This window comes from Anomalospiza imberbis, chromosome 6 (genome assembly GCF_031753505.1).
Source record: "Anomalospiza imberbis isolate Cuckoo-Finch-1a 21T00152 chromosome 6, ASM3175350v1, whole genome shotgun sequence".
In the NCBI taxonomy this organism is placed as follows: Eukaryota; Metazoa; Chordata; class Aves; order Passeriformes; family Viduidae; genus Anomalospiza; species Anomalospiza imberbis.
Window position 1 is genome coordinate 45,229,890 of NC_089686.1, and position 20,585 is coordinate 45,250,474.

The window sequence follows — 20,585 nt, forward strand, 5'->3', positions numbered from 1 at the left end:
ATTAATGAGTTCCTGCTATGGGGATCATGCAGTCACTCACACATTATTTTATCCTCCTTCTGTTTGTGTCTTTTCATGATGTTTTTACTTGTTGATTGCTTAGACTATAAACATATATATTTATTACATTAATGAGTAGACGGGACTCCGTTTCTTCATGCAGAAAAGTCAGTTCTTTATTCACAAAGCTCATATTTATAGGAGATATCAGGAGACACTGTTAGACCTAATTGGCTAACAATACACTGACACTCAGTTTATTGGTCAGTAAATGGCTAGGGTGCACGTCTGTCAAATCTCTCTATATTCGGTTAGTTTACATATTTTGTTCACTGATTCCTATGGGACAGATTTCTTGTTTACTACAGGTGAAACTTATTTTTCTCTCTAAGAGTAGGTTGTTATGCAAACAGATTCTCATTCTCAAGATTTCTTCACCTGGGAACTTAGCTAGCTGCACTTAGAAGAAGTAACAGTCCAGCTGATAATTCAGCAGAGCAAGGCCTGATTTCATAAGGCCTTTCTTTTGTAATATCTTTACCTGTATGTAACATGCATTGACCAAGTACTTCGTCTCCAATGATAAATGTATCTCACAGCCCATTATACACCTTCAGATGCTCTGTTTGGCAATCTCCCGTTCACTGCCAATAGACCCGGGACCCTGCAGTTCAGAGCTTTGTTAGGAGGTGCTCATTACTAAACTGGCTGTTGATGAGTCACACGGAAATTTTGGTTGGGTGGCTACAATAACCTGGCTCCAGCCTCTCCAGCCTGCAGGGCATGTTTATAGATGTATATATATGATGCTGCAGACACAAGTGTAGCTGTGTGCTCTGAAAATACTAGTCCACAGGAGACCTGACCAGGTAAAATTAGTCTCCTCAAGGGAAACAAGTATCTGCAGTAAAAAAAAATAAAATCTCTTACTCCAGCAATAAACTGAGGACGGGGAGGTGGGGCTCCTGCGGTGTATCTCGCCTTTGCCTGCAGGCTCTCCCAAGCACAAAGAAGGGCTTGTGCCTGGTCATGCTCATTTGCTGACCCAAATCTGCTGGGCTGGGGGGGTTGTGTGGTTTCCTGTTTGGGCATGAAATCCCTGGACATGGCAAGAAGGCAGTGGCCCAGTGTGGTGGCTATCCAGGGCTAGGACCTGGGCAGGGGCCGGGTGTCTCTTGTGGCTTCCAGGTTCTGCCACATATTCCTTGCAACAAATCTGTCAGTGTGCAAGCAAGCTGCCCCCAAGGCTCCACTTGATCACTTGGTTCTCCAGCAGCTCTGAGCTAAAGCGAGTTTACTCCTTGGAAGAAGTAAGTGATTTCTGAGTTGGGCACAAGGAGAAGTTAAAGCAAACACCTAGGAGGTTCTAAACTGGCCAGGTCGCCTCTCTTCATCCTACTCCTGAGAAACCATGAGAGGCCCTCTCAGCCGTGGAGAGGACGCGGGTGTTCTCCTGGGAGCATCCCTCGCACAGGGCTTAGCACAGAAGTATGCGGGCTGTGGCTCAAGTGAGGTAATGGAAGGATGAGGCAATGTGCCAGTCAGGGCTTGATCTTGATTTACAGGGTTTCGTGGAGAACACTTTTAACAAGCAGGTCTGACGCCTTAAAAAAAAAAAAAAATCCGAAAAAGCCGCTCCGTCTGGAGTTCGCTGTGCCGTGTTGCCTGCGGCAATGGAAACGGCAACGCGAGGCGCAGGAGCCGAGAGCCGGGGTTGCGGAGGGCGCCGCAGAGCACGGGCAGCCAGCCCCGGCCGCAGGGCCGAGCCGGCCGGGAGCGGCCGGGGGGCGGGGGAGGCGGCCCGGGCTGGGGTGGGCCGGGCCGGCCGCGCCTCCCTCCCGCCCTCCCGAGGGTGCCTCGCGTCCTCCCCGCCTGCCTGCCTGCCTGCCTCCCGCGCAGCGCGGCAGGTCGGGGCGTGCGGCGGCGCGGAGCGGCGGCCCAGGGTGAGGCGGAGCGCCCGAAATGGCGGCACCGGTGGGACGGGGGAGGCGGGGGGCGCGGCGGCCCCGGGGCAGCGGGGCCGGGGAAGGGGCCGGGGCGGCAGCACGGCAGAGCCGGGCAGAGCGCGGGCCCCGGGCGCCGTGTGCGGCAGCGGGGCCCGGCGCCCCGTCCGTCCCTGCCGGCGGCCACCCGACCCCGGCTCTACCGCAGCACTGCTTTGCTTCCCCTCCGGCGCCCTGTGGCATTGCACAGCTTTGCAGGGGCTTGGCCCTTGTATGCTTCGTTGTTTTATTTTTTTTTTCCCTTAGAAAAGTGTTTTAACCTGTTGCGGGTGGTGTCATAAACTTTGCACAGCCCGCGGAGTTAGTAAAGGTGTTCTGAATGTTGCCATAAGTCTTGTGAAACGATTCTTACCCCCTCCCGCCTTTTGTTCAGTCAAATTTCCCTGTTGTACAAATAAAGAGTTGGCCTTCATGCCGGGCTTGTAGGACCCTTGGAGGAGGGAGAGAACGAGCGCTTGTTTACCACACAGTCCAGGCGATGTTCTGTTCCCTTCTTTTTCTGGAAGCTGCATCAGATGGGGAGCTGATGGCAACGGGTTATTTCTGCACCGTGGTGTTGCTTGCCATGAGGAATCTTTACCAGTAGCTTCTTCCTGTCCTGTCATGAAGAACATGAACTGCGGTAATTGTTTTTAAAGTCTGACTTTTCCTGAGGGCTTTTGTAATCAACTTGTTGCAGTATCCTGTTGAATTTCAGCAGTGACATATCTTTATTTCAGGCTACTCTATAGCATCCCTTGAATTCTGCGCTGCTTCACTTCCTTTGTCCTCCTACAGCTCTTCCTGGCTTTCTCTGAGGGTTCATGTAGTGCCCTCTAGAAAAAGTGTTGACTGAAATAGCATCACCCATCAGAGGCTGTTATTCAAACAGTTTTGAAAGACTGAGAAAACACATTTCCTTTGTGACATTTATGTCCAATGCCAAGGTTCTTAGGGAAGCTTTTGGTGTGATGAGTGGTCTTACCAGCTGGTATTGTGGAGGATGAAGAGTCTCTTAGCATCCCACCAGTAAGGCAAAGGTCCATCCCAGTCCTCCTGGGTGACTGTCATTGCTGCCAAAGGACTGTCTGTGGTGAAGGGAGCAGGGTGCCTGTCTTGGCTGAGCTCATGGTAACTAGAAAAGTCAGTGAAAAAGTTTCAGTGCATTTATATTCTCTGAAGCATTCTGTGTGCCTAGGACAGGCAGTTCCCAGTCTGTGGATTGCTGGAAACTGGGGTAGCATCACTTACACTTTATATGATGCATCTGGTGACAGGTCCCTGTCAAAGGCACAGCACTGGCTTGCACAGGTGGGCTGGCTACAGCTGCTCGTGTGCCAGCACTTTCGTGTCACATGCCCTTGCTGGAAGCTTGAGCTGCGAGCTGGAGGAGGTGGCAGCTTTTGAGCTCCTCCATGTAATTCACCTCAGATCACATCCTTGCTCTACAGTTTGCTGGTGATGTCTTTGAGTTCCTGGCCTGCATTCACTTCTGGTCATATTTCTGCAAAAAGTGTGTTTCATTCCAAACTGTTGCTTGTGTTCATTGTCCTGTGGCTTCTGCAGTGGAGGAGAATGACTCCCCCAGTTGCCTGGTAGAAGTCCTGGCACTCTGTGCTGTATGCTGGCTTCAGGGATCAATAAGAAAACATCTTTTCTGAGTGCTTGAAATAATGTCCCATGTGTGACAGTCATTTTACTCTGGAGTCTGAGTTGGTTAATCTCTCTTGTACTTTTTGTAAGAGTTTAACCAGTTTTATTTCTCCTAACTCAAAGCAGGTGTGTTAAAGGGGTTTTATTTGCTACTTGCAGCGCAGGGTCAGAAAGTTTCTGTCTTTGGGTGTGATGCATTCTTCAGTAAGGGGGTGGAAGAAAGCTGCTGGTATTCCCTTGTCAAGCAAAAATGCTCAGTGGGAGTAGCTGTGAAGGGCTCTCTTTCCCCTTAGGAACTTTCCAGCAGGCCTATCATTCCCAGCAAATAAAAGTTGTATCATGACTTGAACTGTTTCCCTCACACATGCAGAGAAAGCAACAACTCCCTTGCTCTTGAGACAGCCCTGAGGGGGTTGATTAGAGAGCTGTGTCTCTTCTAGCCAGGTTACCCCACAGGCAAATTCACTTGTTCCTTCTACATAGTTTGGCTTCTTTGCTCAGGAAGACAGTGAAGTATTGGTTGTGGATGGAAGGAAAATGTGTATTTACATGTGTTTGTTTGTGTAACATTTCTTATCACCATGTGTTCCCTCTTGTGGCAGACTATCCTGTCTGGCATTTCCAGGTAATTTGGTCATTTATAAAGCAATCATACTGTCCCTTTGTTCTTCTTGTGCCTTCTAAGGCAGAAGCTTAGAAAGAAAAAAATTGACAGCCTCTGAAAAACAAAAAGAGTAACTGTGCTTTTTCATGTCCCAGTTTACCATTACTATCCCCAGTGGCCTCATCAGCCTTGTTCCTTAAGCCTTGTGAGAGGATGTTCTGCCCCTCAACTCTACTGTATTCTGCTCTTGAGCTCAACGCTGGGTTGTCTCCAGCTCTCCCTGGGCATGTGCACTGACAGCTGAGGTCATGGAAAGCCTGAGGGAGGGGTGCTCCTGGAAGTGACAGCTCATCTCAGCTTCTCTGGCTTGGAGGAACAGAAGCCTTTGTCTCCCTGGTTGTTTAAAAACCTTCAAGATCCTAAGGATATAGACCAAGTCTCCTGTCTCACTCAGCCATCCTGCCTTTCAGACCCTGAATGTGGTTTTTCATTTGCCACAGTGAAGCTGAAATGAAATGAAGTGTCACTGTAAAACCATCCCATTTTCCCATCCTTTTTTGTACATGCATTTTGACAGTGCTTTTCCCCAGGATGGTAACCATCTTCCTAGTCTGTGAGAAGTGTTCTTTTCCCTTCTGCCCTGTGTCTGAAGCCAGGGTGTGGAGGGAGAAATGAGGAATGGTAGGTGTGTGGAATGGAGATGAGGTGTGCTGTCAGTTCTGTGGAGAGTGCCTCATTCCATCCCTCCCCACAGCACGGAAGCTGTTGGCTGCCAGGCCCTCTTGGCAGGGAGCTGCCCTGTGGTAGCAGCACTGCTGATGGGCATCTCTCTTCAGTGCTCCTTTCTGTCCTGCCAGCCATACTCCTCTGGTTGTGATCTCAACAGCCTGGGATCCTGAGGAATGGATTTAGGGAGTCCTACTAAGTCCTGTGTCCTGGCTGCTGGCAGTAATAAAACTCTTGGCAAAATGAGCAGGAGGGTGATGACTATTTTCCACTCCTGCAATTTCATGGCTGAGTAAGAGATATGTTTGGGGGTCTGGGCATTTGGGTGTGACCAGATTGGTCCATGTTTCTAGCCTGAGTTTCTTGTGCTGGTTGGGTGGTTATGACCCCAATCCAAGCTGCTATGCAGATCTGTATGGCCAGAGTGTAATAAGATCAACATGGGACTGGAAGTGTGTCCACCTCCTTAGAAGGATGCAAGCAGGAACTGATGCCATGATATGCCAGCTGGGCTTTTCATGGAGTTACATATATATATATGTGTGCGTGTGTTTATTTCATGCATGCTTTTGATCCCAGTAATGGTGGGCATTATTGAAGGCAGGATACTGGTTTAGTGGGATAAAGAAGGACATCAGGAATTCTGTTCTGCAGCAGCTGAGGGAGGCTCCTTGGCAGCTGTTTAAATTCATTTGGGTGCTGATCTACAGGCACTGTCTGCAGGGTGCAGCCAAGCAAATACACACTGTGCAGCTCTGATGGACGTTGCATTGCCTGCATCCCTGTAGGCTGCCGTGGAGCTGCCTCTCCTGCCTGCTGAGGTGAGTGCATCCCAGAGAGGGAGTGTGGAGGATGTGGGGTGTGGCATGGTCTCTCAAGAGAGGTGGAAATGAGATGTGTGGGAGGTGCAAGAGAGGATGTTGCTCAGACCCACAGGTTGTTCCTGGCGTCAGTAATGAGGCTTCATAAAGAAAAGCTGAGGCAGAAGTCGGTGACATAAAATATTTGGCATTGACCATTGTTTCTTATCTGTGGCTGGTGCCAGATCTGAATACAAAAGGAGCAAAGTTCACTTGTTCAGCCCAGGTTTTCTTTACTTTTATAAGAAAGAAAGCAGCAATGGGGAGGTGGGGCAGTGGAAACGTTGTAAGGGTGAGTGCCTGTGCTTTGGTGAAGTCTGTCCTTGTAACGGTGATGTGGAAGATGGACACTATAGTAAAAAATGTGGTGCCCTGACTCAGGGAAGAAATGATGATGTCTGGCTCCAGAACAGAAGGCTGAAGGATCTGCTTTATTAAAACTATACTATATTACATTAATATACTATTTAAAGAGCTACTATACTATTCTACATACTTACTTCTTTCTTACCTAACAAAAGCCGTGACTCTCTGCTGAGTCTGAGACACAGCTGGATCCAAGTGGTCATTGAACCCAAACAACCTTCACCAGAATCCAATCAAGCAATCACTTCAGGTAAACCATCTCTATACCACATTCCACATGGGGAAAACAAAGGAGCAGAGATAAAAGATTGTTTTCTCTTCTCTCTGTGCTTTTCCTGAGAGACAGAATTATGTCTCTCTGTCCAGTGAATGTGAATGCCACAGGACACTCTTGAGACATGGTGGAATTGGGCTGAAATCTGCAGCATGTTTCCCAGATGTCTTTGCCGCTGTAGGAGAGCGGTAGGTTTAAAGGAAGAAATACCTCTGGAGATGCTGTGGGAGAAAAATCTGCTGTGCTGTACAAATGGACAAGGTGGAACTGTGTCTGATACCTCACCCTGGAACACTTCTGCTCCTTTGGACAGTGGAAGTGGACAAGAAAGGATCAAGCAGATGATTACTGTTTTGCAGTATTGACATTGCATGGCAGAATAACAGGTGTGTTTTGGAGTCTGGGCTGCATTTGCATCTTGCTGGACTGTCCAGTCCCAGCCAGAAAAGTGCTGTACAACTCAGTAGGTGCATCTCAGACAAGAGTGCAATCAGCTCAACACAGACTGAAAGTAGTCCTTGGCAGCTCTTTCAGTACAAGCATATGCCTTACCAGCATAGCTGGAGGATGAACAATGGATTAACTGGCTCATTCACTAATGAAATTCAGTTAAAACTGGGACCAAGAGTGGCTTGAGGTAGGAATTACTGTGGGAGGTAAGAATTACTGTGGGAGAGGTTTCTGTTTCGTCTGGAGTGAGTTGCTGACCTGTTATCTGCTAGAGTAGCAGCCACAATTCCTCAGTGTTTTTTTGGGTGTACTCTGACCCTCATTGTCCACCAAGGTGCAACAATAAAGAAAATAAGGAGGAAGGATGGTTTTGATCAAATTTATCTACTATCAGAGCCAACTGGCAGATGGCAGCCATGCTGACATTTCTGACATGCCAGCCAGTGAGCAGGACTTTTGTAGTGTCTGACAAGGCAGCTGTGAGTCATGGCTTGTGAATGTCAGTATTTCTTCTTAGCTTTGGTGGAATCCAGAAAGGAGGAATTCATATCCCACATCGCACCCTCACACTGCCCTGGGAACAGAGATGGTTGGCTCCTTTTCTCCATGGTCACTGCAGGCTGCATGCAGAGCTCCCAGGGGTGGTGGGGAGCTGTGTGTGCCATCCCAGGGGTGTACAGTGAGTACAGAAGCCAGGCACATGGACACGTGGGAGCAGGAGAGAGTCTCGTGGTTCTGGGTGCTGTGTGGATGGGAAAGTGTTGGGCTTCGTGCTTGTGGTTTTGGCTGATGAAGCATAGAAAGGGTGAGTCCAGTCCTGTGTGGAAGTACCACTTGCTGAGGAATTGACCTGTGGTTGGTTGCTGGTTCCCCCTTGCTATGTGGAATAGCCCTCTTCCATATTTGCTGGGAGATTTGGCTAAAGGCGAGAGGTCTGCTGGAGATGAGGAGACATTTGGTGTGGTCTCCAATGTACCTTGTCCACTTAGAGGGTTTTTAAAAGGACATATTTCTTGTTATTGGGTGGACCTCTTGCTGTATTTGGGGTGGAAGAACTGTCAGGTTGGTTCCTGCACCTTTGAGTCCCAGTTGTCTGGGTTTTTTCCTCCTCCTGACCAGGGAAAAGAGTGCAAGTGTCTGGCTGAGCTCATGTTTGAGGAATGAGGCTGTGCTCAGCCTCAGAAATGGGCTCTGGAGAGCCAAACAAAAGCCTTTTCTGTCCATTGTGCACTCCCCACGGCTCACCTCTGGTGTATGCAGTGTGTGGAGAGAGGAAGAAAAAAGGGAACAGTAAACCAGGACAAGGTGGTGGTGGCTGACTTCAGTGGGCTGTTTGCCCTCAGGCACTGTGGAACCGTGCATCCTGACTCACAGGTGTGCTGCTAGAAGCCTGGGAGGAGGGAAAAGCAGACAGTTGCAGAGGAAAACCTCTGCTTTCACTGGTGTCATGAACTTTACTTTGGCTGCAACTGTCTCCATGTGGAAGAGAACCCCCTTGTAGAAAAAAGGGTTTTATTGTTTGCTACTTCATTGAGAATTTTCAAATCCTTTAAGAAAAAAAGAAGGGAGGGGGAAGCCAACTTAGAGAGCAGTGAGAGTAGCCGAAACAAATTATTGTAGTTACATCAATGTGATTTTTATCAATAACACATTTACAAGGGGATAAGTGGGAAGCTGATTTCCCTGTGTATGAGGGCACAACTGCTGTGGATCAGCAGTATCCTCATAATTTTTGACAGTGATAACCACGTGTGGCCAGCTCTGGTCCCCTCTCCCTGCATTATCCTGCCCTGGTCAGAGCTAGAACACTCTTTTGGCTGAGGTGAGTAATAGGAGGAATATTTTATGTGCTAGAATTGACCTGGTTATTTCCAGCATGGATTTTAGCGTCTTTCTAAACTCTTAAAAAGCAAGAGAATAAGTTTTGTTTTCTGGGTTCCTCTATCCTAGAGGAACCTCATTTTCACAGTGAGCATTTAGTATTGAAGATAGTGACTTGCTTTCTTCAGAAACTGTTGACTGTTGACTGTGTTGTTCTTGCATTTTGTCTTGGGTATGTTTTGCTTTTAATACTTAAGGACTTAATGAGAGTCTTACCTACAAGTGAGCTGTGCTGTGGACTGCTTTTCCCCTCCTGCTCACTAATAGCATTGGATTAATTGAAAGATGGATAATGAGTCTGCCCAGCAATGGAGAGCAAAGTGCTCTGCTGCTTTCTGCTGAGCTCAGAGAAGTCTGGATGCTGGGGATGTGCCAGTTATGATTTTAGAAGCTCCCGAGGGAACAAAGTATGCTTTCTCCCATCTCAGGAAGTTTTCTTGAGTCTTGGTATTTGAGGGTTGGTTATTCCAGGGTAGAATGTGCTACTGCAGATTATAGAGTGGACTGCTTCTAGTCTTTAAATCTTAAGCTTTAAAATAATAGAGATCAGATGAGATGATAATGGTTCCTCCTGACTTGAAAATTGACCTCTGAGGTGGATGGGGTGGTTGCGGGGAGGATGGAGTTTCAAAGTCATTTTAGGCTTTCCTTTATTGAAGCTTCTTCATAGAGTCCTAAGTTAGTAGTAGGGTGGTTTGGTGGAGAAATCCCCTTCAGCATTTTCCTGCTTCCTTTGAAGTCCAGCTGTTTTGTGCTGGCATCTGTTGGAACCCTTTCCCACTTTTTTTTTCCTTGCCAGCTCTAAATGAAATGGATGATTAGACTGTCATGGTTTAACCCCAGCCAGCAATTATATACCATGCAGCCACCCCTCCCTCATGCCCCTGCCCTGGTGGAATGGGGTGAAGAATCAGTAAAATAATATAAATAAAAGTTATGGATTGTGATAAGAGCGATTTATCAATTGAACCAATGTAAAATATAATGATAGTAGTAATAATTTTAATAATAACAACAGTAGTAATGAAAAGGAGAGTGAGAGGGGAATAAACCCCAAGAAACACAAATAATGCACAATGCAACTCCGTAGTCTGTCCCCCAGCAGCTTCAGGCCAGCTCCCCTCAGTTTATATCCTGAGCCTGACATTCTGTGGCATGGTATATCCCTTTGGCCAGTTTGGATCAGCTGTCCTGGCCATGGTCCTTCCCTTCTTGTGCACCTCCTTAATGGCAGAGCATGGGAAACGGACAAGTTCTTGATCTAGAGTAAGCACTGCTTAGCAACTGCCAAAACATGTTTGTTATCAACATTGTTCTCCTACTAAACCCAAACCACAGCACTGCACCAGCAACTAAAGGGAACACTGACTCTGTGCCAGCCAAAACCAAGGATGTACACTGGGACAGACTTGCCAAAGTTGCTCTGATGATTATGGCTCTGTACCCTTCGTGGAGAGCTGCCCTTTGCCTGTGCCTTTGCTTGAAGCTGCAGAGAGGACCAGAGCAAGCCCAGCTCCGTGTGCCGCTGGCAGATCCAGGTGTTTCAGAGCAAGCCCAGCTCCGTGTGCCACTGGCGGATCCGGGTGTTTCAGAGCAAGCCCAGCTCCGCGTGCCACTGGCGGATCCGGGTGTTTCAGAGCAAGCCCAGCTCCGTGTGCCGCTGGCAGATCCAGGTGTTTCAGAGCAAGCCCAGCTCCCCGTGCCACTGGCGGATCCGGGTGTTTCAGAGCAAGCCCAACTCCCCGTGCCACTGGCGGATCCAGGTGTTTCAGAGCAAGCCCAGCTCCGCGTGCCACTGGCGGATCCGGGTGTTTCAGAGCAAGCCCAACTCCCCGTGCCACTGGCGGATCCAGGTGTTTCAGAGCAAGCCCAGCTCCGCGTGCCACTGGCGGATCCAGGTGTTTCAGAGCAAGCCCAGCTCCCCGTGCCACTGGCGGATCCGGGTGTTTCAGAGCAAGCCCAGCTCCGCGTGCCACTGGCGGATCCGGGTGTTTCAGAGCAAGCCCAGCTCCCCGTGCCACTGGTGGTTCCAGGTGTTTCAGGGAAGCCGTTGTTGGCATGGGGCTGGGGGATTTCTTTGGAGCTTAGTGGTGCGTGCTGTGGAACCAAGGACTTCTTTGTATCTTGTCTCCTGCTGCCAGCCTTGGTGAGGGGCCAGCAAGTAATTGCCTGGAGGCAGCCCTTGCCTCCCGGTTGTTTATTCACATGCTGGTGCCTCCCGGTCAAGTTTACAGGCTGCTCCAAAAACAGCTGCGTAACGTGCTACAGAAGGGCAGGGTGGAATGGGGAGGAATGTTTTATTTTTGGCTAGGAGTTGTTTAATTTTACTGGAAGAACGATCCTTTTCAAAGCAGCCTTGGTGGATTGAGCATTGTTTCCAGCACTGCTCCTATAGCAACAGGAGAGAGACAGCTCCTATGAACTTCGACTTACAGCTCTGGGAAATGAAATGTCATTTAACTGCCCTTGACTGTGCTTGATATTTGATCTGACTCTAATAAAGTGATTTTAGCTGTGGAGAGGAATATAATTCCTCAAATCATTCGGTGACCACTTGAGAACACTTCCAGAGACAATGTTACTGGGGATATATATAAGGACTGATGGTCAGAAGAGATGTCTTGACCATTCCTGGTGCTGCTGTTAGAGACGTGGGTATTTCCAAATGTGAGTGCTCCCACATGAGGATATTCTGTGTAGAAAGGGAGGCTCCAGAAGTTGTCACTGGCATCTGTGACTGCCATGATGAGGTGAGAGCTGCTGTTGCCCCATTCTGCGTCTGCATGATGTTCCCTTTTCTGTCTGTGTGCCAGGGCACTGCAAAGTGCATCACCCCATTCCTGGTAGTGTAGGTACCTGCTCCACTGCTGGCACGCTCAGAGGTTTTATCTGGCATGGCTGGCACCGGTCCTGAGCTAATCAGCAACAGGTCTGAAGCAGTAAGAATGTTAACCTTGGTTTCCACTGCCAAATCCCTTGTCAACTGCTTTTAAAATACGATTTTAGTGGAGTTCACATTGAGGCGGGCTGCCTGGGAAAGATGAGTGGGATGACTCGAGCCTTGCTTCCCTTGTTTGCACCACAGAAAGTGAAAACAGGAGCAACTCACTCAAAGCAAGTTTTGTACAAAAGCTAAAGCTGGTGTGGGTTTTTGTGCACCTCTTGCTTTGTGCTGTTTGCAGTCAGGTGTCTTGGGCACAGGCAAGGCAGTGAATGCTAAGAAGTAACTTGAAAACTTTGTGGTTTATAGCTTTTTGTTTTGCATTGGTCTTCCAGAAGAGAGGACAGCTTGGCTGCTGGAGGATGGATGTTGAGGAGAGCAAATTCACTCCTTCTCTCTCCTGGGAGAGGCACTTAATCTCTCTGAGCTCCTGTTACAACCTGCTTTTTTCTTTATTGGTGTGCTTTGAGGAGGCAGAGGATCTTTCAGGCAGTGAGATTATGGAACACTGTGTGATTGAGAGGCTAGAAATGTACCTTGTGGTGGCACACAAATTGCCTGCCCTCTCTTCCAAGTACTGCTGCATAAGTTTTTAACTGTGGGATTTTAAGCCCCATGATTTGTTTGTGAGTTTGGTGCAGTGAAGATGACAGTCTGCCATGGGATATGCACCTGACACTGTGGGGAGGTAGAAAATCTACTGGCTTTCAGCTGAGCACCTTTTCAATGTACAGATTTGTAGGGAACAAAACTGCACTGAGACTGCAGCCAAATTTTGAGTGACTGTGTAGTAGCTACAAGGCAGCATGTGTTCTTTGGTTAGTCTTTGCCCTCAGCTCTAACCACTGTGTAAAAACCCAGCTTTTTGCAGAGAGTGAAAAAATGGTTATCACTGCTACATTATTTGGAGAGTGCTTTGAATTCTTGTAGAGGGTTGCCTGAATAGGCTTTGTGGAGGCTGGGAGGATTTCTGTCTTCCCAGGACTTTTAGTGCTTGTTGACTTGGTTCTAGTACTGGCATGGCTACAGGGCAGGGAGGCTTTGTGAGCACTCTCTGAAAACACTGAGAACCCAGTGGCTTTGCTTCTGAGCGCTGGGCTCAAAATGAATGGGATGAATAGGAAGATAATGAATAGGAAGGGATCAGGCAGAAAGCTGATTTGGCACAAAATGTTTTGTTTAGAAATGTGGTTTAATGCTGCTGGTAAATTCTCCAGTGCAGACAAAGCCCTGCTTAAAAATAAAAAAAAAAAAGGAAAAGAAAACGCCTAACAAAAAGAACCCCACAATGCCCATGAGCAGAGTTGGGAAAATGGAATTTAAAGTACCAGTAGTAGGCTGCAGTGAAGAGTTTGCCTTGTCTGTTGGCTGACCCTGACCTATCTGAACTATTGCTCCTTGTTGTGTCAAACCCTCATTGCTGTGAGCTCTCTGCAAACACAGCCAGGCACTGATTTCTGCTGCTTCCAGTGAGAGAAAAGAGAAGGTTATTGTTCCTCTCCTCAGCTCAATGACTAGTGAAGTGGTTCCTGTGTATAAATAGCGTGAAGTGCTTTGGGATCCTTCAGGATAAAGGAGGCCTTATGGGATACAAGAGGAGGTTGTTTGACCCAGGAGTTTCCCTTGGTCACACAGTGGGTGCTGGTCTCTGCCTGCCTTCCAGCTCCTGATGGGGACTAGGTGCTTGGAGGGGCTGCATGTTTCCCTGCTTACCCACCTCTGGGAGCAGGAGACAGGGGCTTTCTGCTCTCAGGTTGGGGCTGACTGTGAATGTTTTGTCAGGGAAGGGCTTTTTGTTTGCTTTGTAGTGAAACAGTGCTAGGGTACAGACACACATTCCCAGGCACGCTCAATTACTCTTATCTTTCTCTCATAGGCTTTCTTCTCTTAATGGTTGTAAAATTGGTTTTATGCCAAGGTCCTTGTTATCCTCAAGGATCCTGCAGCCAGGCATTGCCTCACCCACTTTGGCTAGCCCCCTCATAAAACACTTAATTTGCAGGTATGTGGGTGGTGCTGAACATGTAAATCCTTGCTGAGTTTGAAATTTATGCTTATTGTTATTTATGCTTCAGTAAGCCCCTCCTCTGGGGAGGAAACAGTCTGGAAAATATGAGTGGAAGGTCTGAGTGCTCTTCTCTGGAGAGACAGTCTTGTCTCAAAGAGCAGGTGACTGCTCAGGTGTATTAGGCATGCAGCTCCTCTCTGGATACCTTATCTTACCTTAAAATTAGCAGGAGTTTGGGGGCTACATCTCTCTTGAGGGGTCTATTCAAAACACAGCACCTTGAGCCAGGGCAGAAGAAAGGCGGGATTTGGCAATCACTCTGAGGGGTGACAGCAGGGCGGTCATGCCCGTGGAGATGTTGCATAGACTGTTGATCAGAGACTGTTGACACCAGATCCTCCCAGACTGCCAGAATGGAAACAAACTTACCCTCTCTCAGTTCTTTGGAAAAGTGCTCTCCCAGTCAAGAGGTAGGGTCAAGCAGGGTCTGCTAGAGCTGTCAAGGAGGAGGGATTTTGACCAAAATCTGTTCTGTGTGCCTGCCCCCTCCCCCCTAAATTTAAATTACAATTCTTTAGAAGGAGCTTTTCATCCTCAGGTGGATGTCTGACTTGTGTTTTGCATTCTCTCCAGTCCAAGGCACAAGTACTTTGGCTTTGCAGCACGTTCCAACATTCTGAGATGGAAAGCAAAGCACTGAGCTTTGTGTCCTTGGTCAGCTTTCCCTTCTGAAAAGCCAGGAGCGTGGGAGCTGCATGAAGCAGACAAATAAAGGGCAGGGCACTGGGGCTGGTCTTGGAGAGTTTGGGCCCAGCCTCAGGAGGATTCTTAGGAACTATTGCTTGCCTTCTAAGTGACTGTGCCTTTTCTTCTCTCCCTAGTTCCTCAGAAAGTTCTCTTGTATGACCTTTAATTAACGAACCCAAGAACTTTGTTTGGCCTTCTTTCCAGTGGTGCAAGAAATGGAATTTCCACTTGCTTCTCTGAACAGATATTTTTGTGGTCTAGAGGCTGTGTAGTAATGTGAATCAACACCTTTCTGGCTCTTATTGGCATCATTTTTCATAGGGAATGGAAGCAGGGGTAATCCAAGCTGGTTATAAAAGAAGGTGTGTTGTCCATACTGTGCTAGTTTGGGACCCTCTACCTGAGAAAAGCAGGGGAAAGAGGGGATGCTAGAGGCCATTTCCAGTACAGCAGACTTATGCAGCCTAGCTGCCTCCACAGAAATGACAAGCCCTGGGATGACATGCCAGGGTTAGAGGGATGGAGTGCTAGCAAGGGCCCTCAGCCTGTTGCTCTGCCATGTGCTGGGTACACTGGAGGATATTTCTAAAAAGGTGATGTGGCTGACAGCCCAGGCGAGGTGTCTCTGCACTGGTACATTCAGTGTGGGCAACAAACAGGAGGAGTTGGAGGCCACTGTGCTGCTAGAAAGCCACAACCTACTTGCCATGACTGAATCTTGACTGGAGCGTGGCTATCAATGGCTACGTGGCTTCATCAGAAGGGAGAGTTGAGGAAGGAGAGAGGGTGGGGTTGCCCATGACCAGATTGAAAACTTGATCACTTCAAGGCGCTAACACCAAGAAGGGCTTTGCGCTGCACAGAAGGATCTTCCTGAGCTTTCTCATGGAGTTGCTTCCAGGCCTTTTGCACCAGAATGAGCTGTCATTTTGTGTACACAGTCTTGGCAGAATTGATAGCAGCATTTACAGGATGCAGCAGTAAATACAAACCTGTTCTGACAGCTTTCTACCAGCAGAAGATGTTCATGCACCCCTGCTGCAGTCGAGCTCTTTCCTGTTATCCAATGCACACTTTGCAGTTTAATCAAATGCATTCATAAGAGGTATTCTGAAATCATGTGCTCTCTACTTAAAGGGCTTGATGGCAAAGCATATAATCATATATTGATTTCAGAGTAGTCTTTGGCATAGTTCATGATTCTCTGCATCTCTCTTCTTTTTTCCTTCAGCTTTCTGCTTTCTTAAATCCAGCAGCAGACTAGAGCCAGCAAGAAGAGAGGAGGTGGAAAAAAGCTGTTGAAGAGGACTGAACATTTGCACTGGTGCTGTCACCTGCTTTGGTGGTAGAAGGTCAGTGTCAAGACTGCTGATCATGTTGGCTGTCACTTTGGGGTGGATAATGGCACACGGTGTGAATTTGACCTCTTTACCTGCAAGCTTTAGAATTCCTCTCCTGGGAAGGCTTTACTTAAGTTACTTTTAGCTGCTTTCTGGCAGGTGAGAAGCAGCTGGAGACCCTTTCTGAGGATGTTCAGTGGGGTAGGTAAAGTGTCAGTGGTAATGTTTTCATCTTACAGAGAGGGAACTCAAGAGAGGTCATGCTTTCAAAGGCTGGAGTTTAGCCTTGACAAAGAATGTCAGTGAGTTTGCTGAAGATTAAAGTTATTGGCCCACACCTGCACTGCACATACCAAGGGAAGGACGTCTGCTTTGTTTGCTGATGGCTGCCAGGGTTATCTGGCCCAGCTCAGATAGTCTCCAGTGGAACATTTCCCTCCCCAGGTGCAGTGGGATTTCCTGCAGGACGTCTTTCTTGTGTGCTTTGGTAAAGATGTTAGAAGTTATCTAAGTTGTGGTGTATGAGTTATCTTGTGGAATAGTTGTCACTGATGTGTTGAATACCAATTTGCTTGCTATCACTCAAAAATCAATACTTTTAAATAATGATGCTTTTAATGGCCTGGGAGCTATTCATTTTCTTTGGCATTGTTTCTTCCCCATCTGTCAGATGCTGCTTTAGGGCAGGTTATGCAGAAAAAGCCTGCAGGTCTGGCTTTCTTTGCTGTTTAATTAAGTGCTGTTACTGAGCAAGTTGAGGCAAATGTACCAAGCAGTGTCTGGGATGACTAAATGAATGTCTATCCAGCAGGAGTGTGTGTGTGTGCATGTCATATGCTTTCTGAGCTGGGCTGTGTGCGCACGCCTATGTGTGCCTTTGGGTCTGCAAAGAAAAATACACTGGTGTGGTGTGGAACACGCAGAGCAAGTCCTGCCATTGAAATTTTAGGTCTCACAGTTGTCTGTGCAGTGCTTGTGTTCCCAGATGCTCAGCACCCAGAACTGGAGCCATACTGCTCAACTTCTGGTGAGTTCTTGTGGTCCAGTTTGTCTAAGGGTTCAGTCATGGTAGGATGAGAGCCCAAGAAAATCAGACCACAGAATGGTTTCATGTTTGATGTGATCCCAGCCTTGCCTGGCAGTCACGCCCTGTATATTCTTACCCTCCTAGGAGGCTGTGGCTTGCAGTCACACAGGGCGGGATGAGCTCACTCTTTATATTTTTTATATTTTTGAGATGTTTGCATAGATTCCTCCTTGCTTCACTGTTGTTCCAGTGTTATTCACTGTTACTCATATACTTCATTGTTAGCATCTCTCAATCTCTGATGTATTTGAACCAGCAAGCCTCATAAATTATTGCCAAAATTACTTTACCAGGCATTCCTCTCATTATAAGTATGTATTCTACTAATCATAAAAGAAGTTATTCCAGTTCACTGGCTGAAGTAGTCTTTGCTGGCAAAAGCACTTTTGATTCCGTGTAATCGTGTTGCTGTCGGGCTTTTGCCAATTTGCCAGTCACCTGGAGCCTGTCATGCCTCTCAGCTGGCATTCCTCCAGCAGCAGAGTTTCTCAGTGCAGATCCTCATAAAATCACTGGGTTTAGAGAAAGATGAGGGTCTTGCACTAGAGAGGAAGAGAGAAGCAAGGGTCAGACTGAGGGACTTGCCCAAGTCTATGCACAAAGTCTGTGTCAGAGTGGGAAGCTGGATTCAAGCTGTTAGACTCTCAGTTTCTTGAATTAATCTTCAGACTGTTACCCCTCCTTTTCATCTACAGGTTCTGTCACTTGTTTTTTCCTCTCAGCTTAATGCATTTTGTTTCCCCTAGAGAATTATTTCTCTCTGTCATTTCTCTTGCAGTGTGTGTGGGCATAGTAGGAACCTCTTGTTGATTCTTGTGACTTCCTTAAAAATACTTCTTTCCATTGTGTGACTAAATTTCACAGCCTGTATTCCTTGATTGCTTGCTGAAATGTAACTTGCTGATCAAGCTACTGTCTGTTGGACTGGACCTAGTAAACTTCACTATGGAAGTACTTTTAGTCTTCTAACCACTTTTTCAGTTAGCAAAGTACTTCCCATTATGAAGCTCATGTTTAATTAATATGTTTTTATGTAATTGTAAATATACCCGTGTGGCAGATCTTTCCATTTCCTGTTCATCAGAGAGCTCGTGTGTATTTATTGATAATGATTCAGAACAGGTTTTTTCCTCAGTGTTTAAAATAGAACAGAATTACGTGTGTTAATTACTGTTGCTGCTTCTTGTCCGGTTGCAAGAGTGATTCGTATCAGTTCTGAGGGTTTGTTATAAGGACAGCTGAAGGCAAGAGACCCTGGCTATGTCAGTGAATTCAGGATGAGGCCCCCATATTCATCCTGGTGCTGTGACACTGACCAACACCTCTGTGCTTTTTGGGACCATGAGGCTCAGAGCCTGAAGTGACCCTAAGCCTGGGAAGCAGATTGTGGTTCCCCCCTCCCACTGCCAGGGCTCCTTGGGAAAAGCATTTCACTGTAGTCTCCTGCCCTCTCTTGCTCCCTGAAGCCTAACCCTGTCTTTGCATGTGATGGGAGGCAGCAGATCACCCTGTGTGAGGCAGGGAGTGTAAGCAGGACTTCCAAAAAGAGGGTCTGGAGAGCTGTCTTTCCCCCAATAGTTGGCTTCATGAGTCATCAAGCATGCAGAGGCAGCCAGTGCCATCAGCTCTGCTCCTGGCTAGGAAGGATAGATCAAACAGGAGACAGCCCTGATTGCTTTGTGATTCATGGTCTGCCATCCCTGGTGATTCACCCTGCCTTATAAACCTGCAGCTGTTCCCTGCCAGCTTTCTGGAAACAGGCATATCCCCTCCTGCCAGCAGTGAAGCCGGGCTGCCTGAAAGGCCTGTACCCAGAGCTGGGTGGAGCAGGACCTGCAGTCTTGAGGGGGATTTCAGACTGTCATCTGATGCAAGTGCAGTCTCAGCTGTGCATCTGCCCAGTCCTCACCTTGGACTCGATGGAGCTGTGACTGGGATTTCTGAGCTCTTGGATCAGAAGGAGGGACAAGTTAGTATCCCTTGCTAGGGCCCAGCACCTGCTCTATGGCGATATGTTGGGGACTAACAGATGGATGGAATGAAGGAAGGTTGGTTCCTAAAATCCTAGGGAGCAAGAGGGAAACTGGGCCAAAGAGCCTAAGCGTGGTTATCTTCCCCTGGTCAGTCTCTGCAAGCCTGCAGTGCACATTCCTCTGCATACAGCCCTGATGTTAGAAGGGGTGGCCACCAGGACTGTTGCTGGAAGGCATCTCTCAGATCTGGGCTGAGGTACCTGTTCTGAAACGTGCAGGCGTGTGTGGCTGCCTTGCTGCTGCCATTCTTGTTCTGTGGCTTAATGAAGCCTCTGGGAGCTGTAAATCCGTCACCTTCCATGAAAGCTGTGTTCTTGGGGCGTCTTCTCATGGAGAATTTGCAAGCCTGGTCAGTGCATACAGTACCAGCAGCATCCATTCCTTCCCAAAGCCTGGGGCCCTTTTGTGCTGCAACGTGGTAATTAATCTGAGCATTGCTGGAGGTTCTGATCTCTTCTGGAGATAACTCTGAAGAGTTGTTCTCCTTCATCTATGCCACCACCTCAGAGCTGCTCCCTTTGCCAGTGAAGCAGCATTCTGCTGCCAACTGCTGTTTCCAGATGTTATTCTGGAGAAAAATGTTTTCTTGTGAAATGGTGACAGGGATGGGCATGGGTGGGACTGTTGGCATGTTCACACTCTTGCTTTCCTTGTTAGCTTCATTTGTTAGTTTCTAAAGCATGGGCCTGGCTGGGGCTTTTGAGTGGGCTGGCATGAAGCACAAGGAAATAGTTTCCTGCAAATAAAATACAATTGTGCTGCAGAATGGTTAACTGCTGTTCCCAGCCTTGCTTCATCTGGCTCTAAAGCCAGACATTAGAAGTGTGGTGGCAAAAACAATGCTGATAGTCACCTGATGTGCAGCCTGGCTGTGTGTACCTGTTTCTCACTTTCTTTGCTGTCAGGTGTTTGCCAAGGTAGGTGAGTCTGTGCTGCATGGCTGGGTGTAGCTGCAGTGGGTCCCTGGAGGGAGTTTGCATCACTTGCGTGAAGAAGTTTTGTATTTTAACTAAGCATGAACTCCTTGCCTCTGGAAAAATGTAGAGGCTGTTTGCCTGCCTGCTTCCAAGGAAATTGCTGGTTTAGGAAAACATTGCACTCTGATGTTGGTGCACAGTGTTTGCATCATTCCTTGCTGGCTGGTGTGGGAAGAAAGAGATGATTTTTTAATTGAATGCAAGTGGTGAGGATGTGGTTGCACTTCTGCATCCTGCCTCACACAGGTGATGCTGGCAGCAATAGTCTGTGCAGTGCTTTTGTCCTGTCTGCCTGGTCAGGCAGTGATGAGAATACTTTTTTGAGAGGTTCAGACTTTGAGGTCTGAACAACAGGCAGTGGAGTAACATGGAGATGTGCTTGCTGCAGACCACTTCTGAGAAACGTGCTCCAGGGTGCAGCAGATCTGTAACACTGCACTGGGACTGACTCACAACAAAATCCCACTCCTTACATATCTGCAGGGGCATTTCTATGCTGTCAGATCATATGAAGCCAAGGGTTGTGTTTCTTCCTCTTAGTAGCTGGAACAGTCTCTTAGTGCCCTGGGGGACAGCTAGGCAGTGAGAAGGGCCATGGAAAGCAAGCAGTGAAGAAGAGAATTAATTGCTCCAACAGACTGCCGGGATTCAAAAAG

General features: G+C 47.8%; 1 protein-coding gene across 3 annotated transcripts in view; it reads left to right on the top strand.

The window, feature by feature from the left end:
* The first annotated feature begins 1,802 nt into the window (after positions 1 to 1,802).
* CD151 (CD151 molecule (Raph blood group)) overlaps positions 1,803 to 20,585 on the top strand; it is a 32,551-nt gene continuing 13,768 nt past the window's right edge. Inside the window, exons 1-2 of one of the 3 annotated variants that reach the window (XM_068193850.1) lie at positions 1,803 to 1,943; positions 15,724 to 15,844. The gene's annotated coding sequence lies outside the window, so the exon portion shown is untranslated. Of the gene's footprint in view, positions 1,944 to 8,698; positions 8,738 to 11,150; positions 11,547 to 15,723; positions 15,845 to 20,585 lie in introns of those variants that run through there. The other 2 variants (XM_068193852.1, XM_068193851.1) reach the window with 2 other exon arrangements.